The following is a 10,365-nucleotide window of genomic DNA, read 5'->3' as shown; positions in this document are numbered from 1 at the left end:
TAATATATAAAACAAGTCGACGACATTGACAATATATATATTATAGGAAAAAGTCTATTTAACCCCCCAGCTTTCATACTTGGTCTACTTCGCCCCCCAATTATGAAACCGTCTGTTTTACCCCCTGAACTTTCTAAAACCATCTATTTTATCCCCCAGGCGGTTTTCAGCGGCGGTTTTGCTACAGTAACAGCGGATCTGCTACATCAACGGTGGGTTTGCTACAGTGTCGGTGGTTTTGAATTTTTTTTATTTATTTTCGGTGAATTTTTGAAAAATCATAGTAAATCATAGAAAAAATCATAAAATGAAAAATCTAATTTTATTGGACTCCACATGAGTAGATCTACACAGTGAATATATAATACGGTATGCTTTAGTACAAATTTTTTTTTGTCGCTTTAGATTAATTGAAAATCCAATTTTGTCTGTAATTAATTAGAATTTATCTATAACTAAGTTATACATAGTCCAATGAGTACAAAATTTTTACTTTAGTTCAAGCATACAATAATTAGCGTACCATAAAAATTTCACCACAATTGGACCATAGAAGCTGCAGCTATGAATTATTCTAATTAATTACAAACAAAATTAGATTTTTCAATTAATCTAAGGCCACAGTAAAAATTTTGTACTAAAGCATACCGTATTATATATTCACTATGTACATCTACTCATGTGGAGTCAAACAAAATTATATTTTTTATTTTATGATTTTTCTATGATTTACTGTGATTTTTCAAAGATTCACCAAAAATAAAAAGAAAAGTCCACCATCACTGTAGCACCCCGTTGTTACTGTAGCAAAAAAGATGTCAAAAAACCACCCGGGGCGTAAAATAGACGGTTTCATAGTTAGGGGGTGAAGTGGACCATGTATGAAAGGTGGGGGTTAAGTAGACTTTTTCCTATATATATATATATATATATATATATATATAACTATATATAGGACTGCGCTAGTTAGTACCCAGGGTACCGATTATTATTCAGTACCCGACCCCTTCCACGCACGCAGCGCGCCGGCGCGCTCCCGCAGCTCACCTCCCTTTTTTCCCGACGCAAGCGCTACGACTGTCCACCCGCACCATTTAAAAAAAACCATACTAGTCGCCAGGCAGGTTTCCATGCCGATTTTTTTTTGTCGACCGATTTTTTCGGTTTTTTTTGCCGCTCGTTAGAGTCGCCAGGCAGGTTTCCAAACTGATTTTTTTGTCGATAGATTTTTTTTTTGCCGGTGACACTCGCATGGCAGGTTTCTGAACTTTTTTTTTTTGTAAAGTGACCACATTACTAACAGATATTGATTGGTTTTATTATTGTACAAATAATCTATACGTCTTAGATTTGCTTGGCATGAAAATCGACTATCAATGCCCATTCGATTGGCACAAATTTGTCATAATCTGAACTTTGAAATCAAATATATAGAGCACAATTATTTTCCACCACAAACAGACCGAATTTCATTTTTCATTACTAGGACACATACCCACAAAGTGATATAAAAAATCACGGCTGGTCTATAAACATGCACCCAAACCTGTTTACATTTACATTACTAGAAACAGCAAGTTGGGACGGCACGGCTACTTCAAGGTACAGCTCTAATCAAGGCTGTGGTCCTAGTAGGCAACATCTATGATCTGTCTGTCAGAGCCAGCTCCACAAGGCAAAGTTCAAGGCTTCTCTCTCGTTCAAGGCTTCTCTCTCAGTCAACCTTCGTCCTGTTTAAGCCACAAGGAAAATGTGAGTGGTTTGCAGTTTAATTTGAAAAGCACCACAAAATAGCTCAATTTGCATGGAAGATATGATATACCAAGGTAGCCTGAAAACAAATGTTCGATCAAAAAGTACTAGCATAATTTACTCTTTTGTGTACTATTTTCATGTAATCATATGTTTCAAGAAATTCTATATGGAAGTCTTTAGAGTTCAAGTTTAGCAGGTCTAAGACAGGAATCATGTTTGATTACTGATTAGATTCCCACATTGATGAATGATTGCATTGAAAAAAATGAAGAGATACATATGTTAGCTATACACTGAGATGCCATGTAAAACAGGGGAAGAATATTCAAAAAGAAATGCTAGTATTAAACCACACTAGTTGGCAATACCCTGATTTTTGTACATGCATGTATGTACACATCAGGCCAATATATTAATGGATCCATACCAGATGCAAGCATATGCAAATAGGGATGCAATCTAAGCTATGTTTCCAATCTCATTAATTTACTCTGTTTTTTATCTTACAAGTCTAGTTTTTTTTTAAGTTGCCTGATTAATCATCATACAATACGACCATCGCAGTATCACATCAAAAACCCCGAATTACTAATACTGCAGGTCGCCTATGTAGTTCTACTAGCAAAAAAAATAATCTAGGCACCCATTCTGAACTGTTGGACCAAATATGATTGAAACCATGCACTTGTCACTTGTCTATATAAAGGTGCTGATCAAAATGCCCTTCTAGGGAACTTGTGTTTCTCTCTTATGGATTACAGTTTGTATTATTTGAATACTTATGCAGCAAAGGCAAAACAAGTAATACTATTTGTAGTATTACTATCAGTTCTAGCTTCTTATCCTTCAGCCATTGTTTGCAAAAAAAAAAAAAAATTGAAATAATGTTTGTCTGATTTCTCACATAAAACTCATTTGCTAACAACTCCAAAACAAATCAATCTGTGCATCTTCCCATACCTGAAGTCTAGTTGGAAAGGAAGAAATGAAAAACAAAAGAACTTCCCCAAATGCAGTGAAGTGCTAGTTGAGCTGCATGTATGAATCATCCTAGCAACAAATTTGGAGAGGGCAGGAATCCACGACGGATTGGAGGGCAGGAATACACAATGGATTTTAGTGGCATACAATAATCAAGACAATGCAATTGCAGAATTGTAATGTTGTAGCTGAAACTTGTAAGATACAATAAGCAAGAGCAAAACAATATTCACTATTAATTCATTGGCCGAGAAGAATAGGAAAATGGGGCATACGCCACTCCCCATCTCCCTGTCTCATTTGCATTACCTCATAATGAATATATTTTTCTTTAAATGGATTTGTCTCTTACAAAACCGAAACCAGCATAGCACAGTCAAAAAAGGTAAAGAAATCAAAGTTTACTACAGCACAGAGGAAGACAGAGTCAATGAGGGCAAGACTCGAAGACAAAATTACCTGGAGCGCACCAACATGGAAAAACAGATGTCTCACTTGGCCATCAGCCCATCACGCCTGGTTATTCAGCACCTGAACTTCATGGCCATAGCTCCATGACTACCAAAAACCCACTATGACAAGAGTCAGTTTGGTTGACAAATCAGAAAAGATAAAAGTTCATTAAGTGAAGTCTCCGACGCATAACTACATGGATAGCTGGATCTTCAATCGAAATTGACCGAACTCTAGCTGCAGTGATGATCAAGTTGAAGTTTTAATTTGCCATGCTTATGCATTGAGCAAAAAAGGAGCTGCTAACTAGTAAAAAATAGTTTCTATATCACAGCAGTCACTTATAATGTAAAAAAATTAATCATAGTACTAACTCTTGTGTCTCGGAATCAGTAGTCCACTAAATAAGTGAATCCACTCAATTACAATTTTATTAATGAATCATACTGTGGAATGTGTTTCTAAATAATACTTTTTATTGTCGCGTAGCAGGCTACGATTCCTATGACCAACTGTTTTCTGGAACAAGTGATTTGTTATGACTAAGAATAAATTCAGACATAAGTCTGTTTATCTGACAAATGAGGAACATGTGTTCTTCATATAATCAATTTTAATGGCAAAAGAAGATTAGGTCCAAGTACATAACACCATGTTCTTTACTAATGTGATTAAGTCTACCAAAATAACAGTTTGAATCTCCTTTTTAAGCCTGTGAACTGAAGAGTCTAGTCTAGAACTGGAAGGGAAAGTACACAAATTATTTACCTAAATAATCTAGGACAGACATGGAAAGAAAATTGTTATATCTCTATATAACTGAAAACAGAAGCCATTAGATCAACCTTGCCCCAGATTAATAGGACTGAACTCAATATACACAATTTATGAAGAGATGCTGTCAGGATGCAAGAAAACTAACCAAACATGAACTGAGATGATTTTATTGGAATTACATATATTACCATGTACCATTTTCATGAATGAAAACAACTCATAACTGCAGTAATAAAGAAAACAGGCACATTAACAGAAGGCTTATCCTGAGGCAAAGCAAGAAGCAGTCACAAAGCATAAGGTGATGAAGATGTGGCATAGCTGCCAGATGCCGTTGGGTGTGGCCTATGGCCTTCGGCGATCTCGCCATGCCACACAACACTCACCCTGACACCCTGTAGACGAGGGGGGTCTTCAACTAACATGGTTGAACTAAGGGGTGCTGGATGTACCCTCACTGGATCATGCACAACATCCAGCCATGGACCTGGTTGGGGAGTAAGTTCAGTTGACGGTGTAGTTTACTCAAAAGAAAAAGAAGGCGCATATGCATAGTATTATCAGCTGTAGATTGCATGATACAACAAGCCCATGAAAAAAGCTATTTGATTTAGAATCAAGAAAAAAAAGAATTGACACATTAATTTCAGAGCTGCATTACACACAGACCTCTATAGTGAAAAACACCCAAGTATGAAATCGCTTAATTAACGTGGAGCTAGCCAGCATTGCCACATCCATGATCATTTAATTTACAAAACATTGTAATAGAAAGAGATTGATTAATCAACTGAACTAATAGTGTAATACTGTAAGTAGATATCTTTTGCTCACAACACCTTGCATCGTCCGCAAAAATAAATCGAGAAAGAGAACAGTGAGAAAGAGATTGATCATACATATTTGGTGCTTCCGTTCTAACTGCCATCAGGATGAGCTAGTTGTGCTCCTGCTTGTCGGTTCTTTCCTACACCTGCACAAAAAATCATCAGATCTATGAGCAAAATATAACAAAATATTTGGGATTCAGATATTGCTAATTAATGGGCACCTTGCACATCAATACTCAATGGGGAGTTCATCAGAAGGATCAAACCAAGGAAGATCGGAGAGGAAGTCCGTGCAGCCACGCTTTCGATGCTCCAACCAGACCAGGGACCTGCTGGATCTGCCCTCTGCCTTGGCTTACCTGCACCGTGCGCAACATCATATGGAACAATTTAGAATAAGGAGAGTATGCACAAAGGCTTATGTGAAGCTCACAATTTCGTCCTCATGGTTGTGTTTACTGAAGAAATCCATGACACTAAGACAGAACAGAACATGAAACAATCAAAATAAGAAAAGCGAATTACACTGTACAAATATGGAAGTATTTCATGTTTTCGCAAGGCTGTTCACCTTGAGCAGCTGCTTGACGTCCTTCTGCTCACCCCTCAGGTGCACTGATGTGTCATACACCACTGCTGAGCTAAGCTCAATGGATGCCGCCCAAGCTCCTGCACTGCAGGGGAAGTGAAGAAGACAAGACACGCAGAAATCAAGGCCAGTGCGACATGGCCGGATCTGCTTTGGAGGGGCACGCCAGCGCCGCCACCGGTGGGGGAGAGGACGTCGTCGCAGCTGTGGGTCGAGGAAGCGGCGGGGCCGCGCCGCCGTGGATCGGGAAAGCAGAGGGGCCGCGCCGCCGCGGATCGGAGAAAGGGCGGGGGCCACGCCGTCGGGGAAGGGACGGGCCGCGCTGCCGCTGGTGATGGAAGAGACAGGCCGCCGTCGGTGCCTACGCCTCCCCTGCGCGAGGCCGAATGACACACTGGGGAAAGGCGGCCGAGAACGCCCGGCCAGGCGGCGCATGCGGACGCACGGCGCTGTGCGGGCGGCGCGGTGGAGGCAGCGGTGAAACAGCGGTGGTATGGAGAGGGGTCGGACGGGCGGTGCCGGCGGAGAGAGGGAAAGAGGAGACCGAGCGGATTGTGTGGGGGAATAGAAACCGCAAGTCCGCAAAAAAAAGAATCGTGCGTGGGTGGGGAGCGTCGGAGCAGCATACCAGCTCGAGCTCGTGGGTGAACCAGCGCGGGGAGCGCCCGTGGTCGGCCCGGTCCGAGGTGGGAGCGGGGGAATCCGCGCGGGAAACGCCCGACGCTCGGGGTCGGTGATTCGGACTCGGGTACTGAATATTAATCAGTACCCAGGGTAATATATATCATAACTATATATATATATATATATATATATATATATATATATATAGAACTACTACCTTGTAGCTGTCTACAAAATAACTTATTATGTAGCCACTTTGAGTTACAATAATTACTATATTAATTTACAAGATTATAGTAACTCCTTATTAAGTGGTTTACTATAACGTTATGTTAAATATCCCCATGTATTATAGGAACCCAACTATCGTAAATACGTATTGACATTATCGTAAATTAGTATATAAAATTATCGTAAATAGAGGTGACTACAGAATAACTTATTTTTGAATATACTCTCCATATATATATATACACACACACACTACCGGGCTCTCGGCCAAGCTCTCGGCAAAGACGAGTTGACGCTCGGCAAACTATTTGCCGAGAGCAGCTCTCGGCAAAGAGCCATCGACAAAACATCTACCGGCAAAGGATTCTTTACCGAGAGCCCCTCTTGGCAAAATATTTACCGAGAGTAATGGCAAGGCTCTCGGCAAACTCTAGCTCTCGGCAAACTAGCGCGCCCTAGTAACAGCCAAACGACCGCTAACGGTGTGACAGCTTCTTTGCCGAGAGCGACCGTTGGCAAAGAACTTCTTTGCCGAGAGCGACTGTCGGCAAAGAGTTGTTAAAAAAAAGATTTGCGGCCGAGGTGGTTTTCAAAAAAAAAAGTTTGCCGAGAGCCGACCACCAAGCTCTCGGCAAAGAGGCAGATTTGCCGAGAGCCCTACTCTCGGCAAAGAGTCCAGAGAGCATTTTTTTTATTTTTGTTTATATTTCCATCTTCAACAACACATATTTCACAAATATAACACATCATCCACATCACATATATCACAAATATGTCATCCACATCACATGTCTCACATTATAATCCATCTAAACATCTCAAATCCAACAACACATGTCCATCTCAAAGTGCTAAGTTCATCTCACACAAGTTCATGTCACAAAGTGCTAATACATGATGAAGAACAACAGGCTCACCCCCAAGGCTCCCACCCTCCCGACGGCGGCTGCTACTGTGGCGGAAGGTGTGGATACGGCTGGTACCTCGACCCTCCTGACGGCTGTTGATGCGGCGGAAGTTGTGGATACGGTTGGTGCCACGACCCTCCCGACAGCGGCTGCTCAGGCACATCATTCGAACCCGCCAATTGATTCTGCACAAAGGAGAAGAAAAATTAGTAATTATAGTAATACTAAGGCATATAATTGTAATCTAAGCGTAGACAAGTCAAAATTTGCAGAACTAGGTATAAAATTATAATCTAAGCCTAGACACATCAAAATTTCGGCAGCACCTCCCCTGCACGGTGGGGTTTCCAAAACTTGCAAGAAAACCAACGGCATGATGGCCGCCCACCACATATCAACAGCACGATGGCCGTCACATATATATCAACGGCACGAAGGCCTCCCATCACATATCAACGGCACGATGGCCGACATGCATAGTAAAGAGCTTTTGTTAGAGAAGTTGAACTCACGTATGAGTAAGGTGGGTATGGGTAAGGCGATGGAGGAGCGAACAGCTCTAGTGGCGCTGGACGACCCATCGTGACGCCAAGACTTGCCACATACTGAGCCAAGGCGTCAAACCTTGCCCGCTTGGCCTCCCACCTCTATCGCTCGGCCTCCCGCTCCCTCTGTCACTCTTCCTCCACCCTAGCCTTATGCTCCTCGAGCGCATGCACCTGGGCCTATAATTTTTCACCACATTGTTAAAAGCAATTTCGAGGAATGTAAAACCAATGAACGACGAATAAAACAGAAATAACCTGTAGTGCTGCCACACGATGCGTCGAAGTGTCCTGCCTTAGGCGTATGGGCACGCTACCGCTCGTGTTGCTTGTCCGGACCTGTGAGAGAGTGGGAGTGGTGTGCGGGTCGAGCGTGCTGTTGCCGATGAGGTACCGCCCATGCTTCTTGCCTCCTCCCACCCTCATGACGATATCGCCGTCAATGTCCACGGTGTGCGGATCCCAGTCTGCCCCATGGACTCCCCTTGCCACCTCGGTGTACTGACTGATGCGTTCAAGGATGCTCTCGTTGGTGAACGACTCAGCTGGGTCATCCAGGTTCCAGTTGATGTTGTCTGTCGCCTTGCCCTTGTGGGCCAGAACCCATGACTTGAGCTCTCCGCATGGCTGGTTTCGATGTGCAGCCGACTGCGAGAAAAACAACAAGACGATTATAAATCATGCAGGAATAAACGTCTGAAAGAATAAATGAAGCTACACCAAGTCACGTACCCATCTAACCCTGAATTTGTGGATGTTAAGGTTGCCCTGGTGGTATGATACACCTGGCATCAACAAACATCATTCCCGGAGGACGGTGTGGTTATCCGCCCAATTGCCACTCACCCACCTGTCGACCATCATCTGCCAAGCCCGCGTTTTATTGGCGCACCAGCCAGGAGGCACCTGTACGCCATCAAGTACATTGACAGATATAAGAACAATTCAAGCCTACCCAATCTTAGAAGAAATCAATATTGATGTTGTATATTTACCTTCAGGTACTGCTCTTTGGTCAGATGCATTAATCTTGCATCTTCTTTCTTTACCTTCCGATGCTCGTAGATGGCATAGTAATCGATGATGGCCTGGAGCCAGCGCCTCGCAATGCATGTCTGAGATGCGACCTCTAAAAGATTTGGCCGACACCTTGGCCGCCCTCGCCTCATAGCCCTCGGCGCATTTGAAGAAGCCCTGCATATAGAAAAGATGTATCAATACACTGGTTCAAGAAACTCTAGCGAATGCAATGTATTGAGCAAAGTAGTGGGAGGAAGACTTACCCAAAACTTGCACATAACCCACTCCACCACGCTTTCATACGTGCGGCCCGTCTCGTCCTCCGCATCAGGGGCGGCGACGTAGTGCTCGTACGTGTAGGCCGACTCCAGAGCTTCGGCGTAGCGAACCAAGCCTAGGAAGTGTTCCCTGCAGAGAAGACCCAGGATGCCATTGGGCAACCTTTTGTGAGCACCTGGGACCACGACCTTCCAAGACCTGCGTAAGTGATTAAGAAAAACTATTAGTTTCCACTGTGATTCTATCATATGTAGGAGCAAAAAAAATGTAAAAGTTATGTACTTTTGCCCAACGGGTCGAATGACCGGGCGTAGAGCCTCAGGTATCAGCCGCTCAGGTAGGCTCACCGGACCTCGTTGGTAGACACCCGAGGTTCCGGTGGAACTGGAACCTCCTGCCTCAGCCTCCTGCTCGGCCTGCAGCTCGTCCTCTCCTTGCTGAGCCTACTCGTCCACCTACTCTTCCTCCCGCTCCTCCTCGAGCTCTGGTGCTACTGTTGCTGCAGGCTGAGGCAGTGGCACCCTAGGCCTGCTCCCGGCTGCCCTCCTCCTCCTCCCTTGAGGTGGTGCCGACCCCCCAGCTTCACCTGAGGGCCCTGGTGTACTACCCCCTCATGTTGTAAAGCGACTTGACCGCCCACAAAGCTCTGCGGCCCGCCATCTTTGCACAATCACCTACAAGACATAAACAATAAGATCGGATTAGATGGATCATAAACAAGACATTATTATAAAGAGATGCAAAATAAATAAAGCATAATTATCAACTACTACTACTCTAACTACTACAACTACTACTACACTAACTACTACTACCACTACTACAACTACTAACTACTACTAATACCACTACTAATACCACTACTAATACCACTACTACAACTACTAACTACTACTAACACTACTACAACTACTACTCTAACTAATGCAACTACTACTACACTAACTACTACTACCACTACTACAACTACTAACTACTACTACCACTACTAATACCACTACTACAACTACTAACTACTGACTACTACTACTACCACTAGTACTACTTAGACTACTAACTACTACTACCACTAATACTACTTAGTATACCTTGTTCCTCTCCGCGGCGAGGGCGAGGCCGACGGCGAGGCCGACGGAGAGGACGAGGCCGAGGGCGAGGACGAGGGCGAGTCAAGGTGCACGCGAGGGCAAGTCAGGGCGCGGGCGAGGACAAGCCTGAGGGCGAGGATGAGGAGGGGTGCGGGCGAGGACGAGGGCGAGTCGGGGCGCGCGCGAGGACGAGTCAGGGCGCGGGCGAGGATGAGCCCGAGGTCGAGGACGAGGAGGGGCGCGCGCAGCGGGGCGGGCGAGGAGGGGCGTGGCCGGCGCGGGGGC

General features: G+C 44.0%; 1 long non-coding RNA gene across 4 annotated transcripts; it reads right to left on the bottom strand.

The window, feature by feature from the left end:
- Window positions 1-1,032: 1,032 nt before the first annotated feature.
- On the bottom strand, window positions 1,033-5,151 carry LOC136508459 (uncharacterized). Of its 4 annotated transcripts, none has more exons than XR_010771981.1 (5): window positions 5,018-5,151; window positions 4,866-4,939; window positions 4,353-4,453; window positions 3,196-3,294; window positions 1,033-1,730 (listed from the first exon to the last, which is right to left on the bottom strand). It is a non-coding gene; the product is annotated as an uncharacterized lncRNA (long non-coding RNA). The 4 variants fall into 4 exon arrangements; XR_010771979.1 differs by having other exon boundaries at window positions 1,035-1,730; window positions 3,196-3,308; XR_010771982.1 differs by lacking the exon at window positions 4,353-4,453 and having other exon boundaries at window positions 1,036-1,730.
- Between the last annotated feature and the right edge of the window lie 5,214 nt (window positions 5,152-10,365).

This window comes from Miscanthus floridulus, chromosome 15 (assembly GCF_019320115.1).
Source record: "Miscanthus floridulus cultivar M001 chromosome 15, ASM1932011v1, whole genome shotgun sequence".
Classification (NCBI taxonomy): domain Eukaryota; kingdom Viridiplantae; phylum Streptophyta; class Magnoliopsida; order Poales; family Poaceae; genus Miscanthus; species Miscanthus floridulus.
The sequence above is the reverse complement of the archived record's forward strand: the minus strand, read 5'-3'. Positions and strand labels throughout refer to the sequence as shown.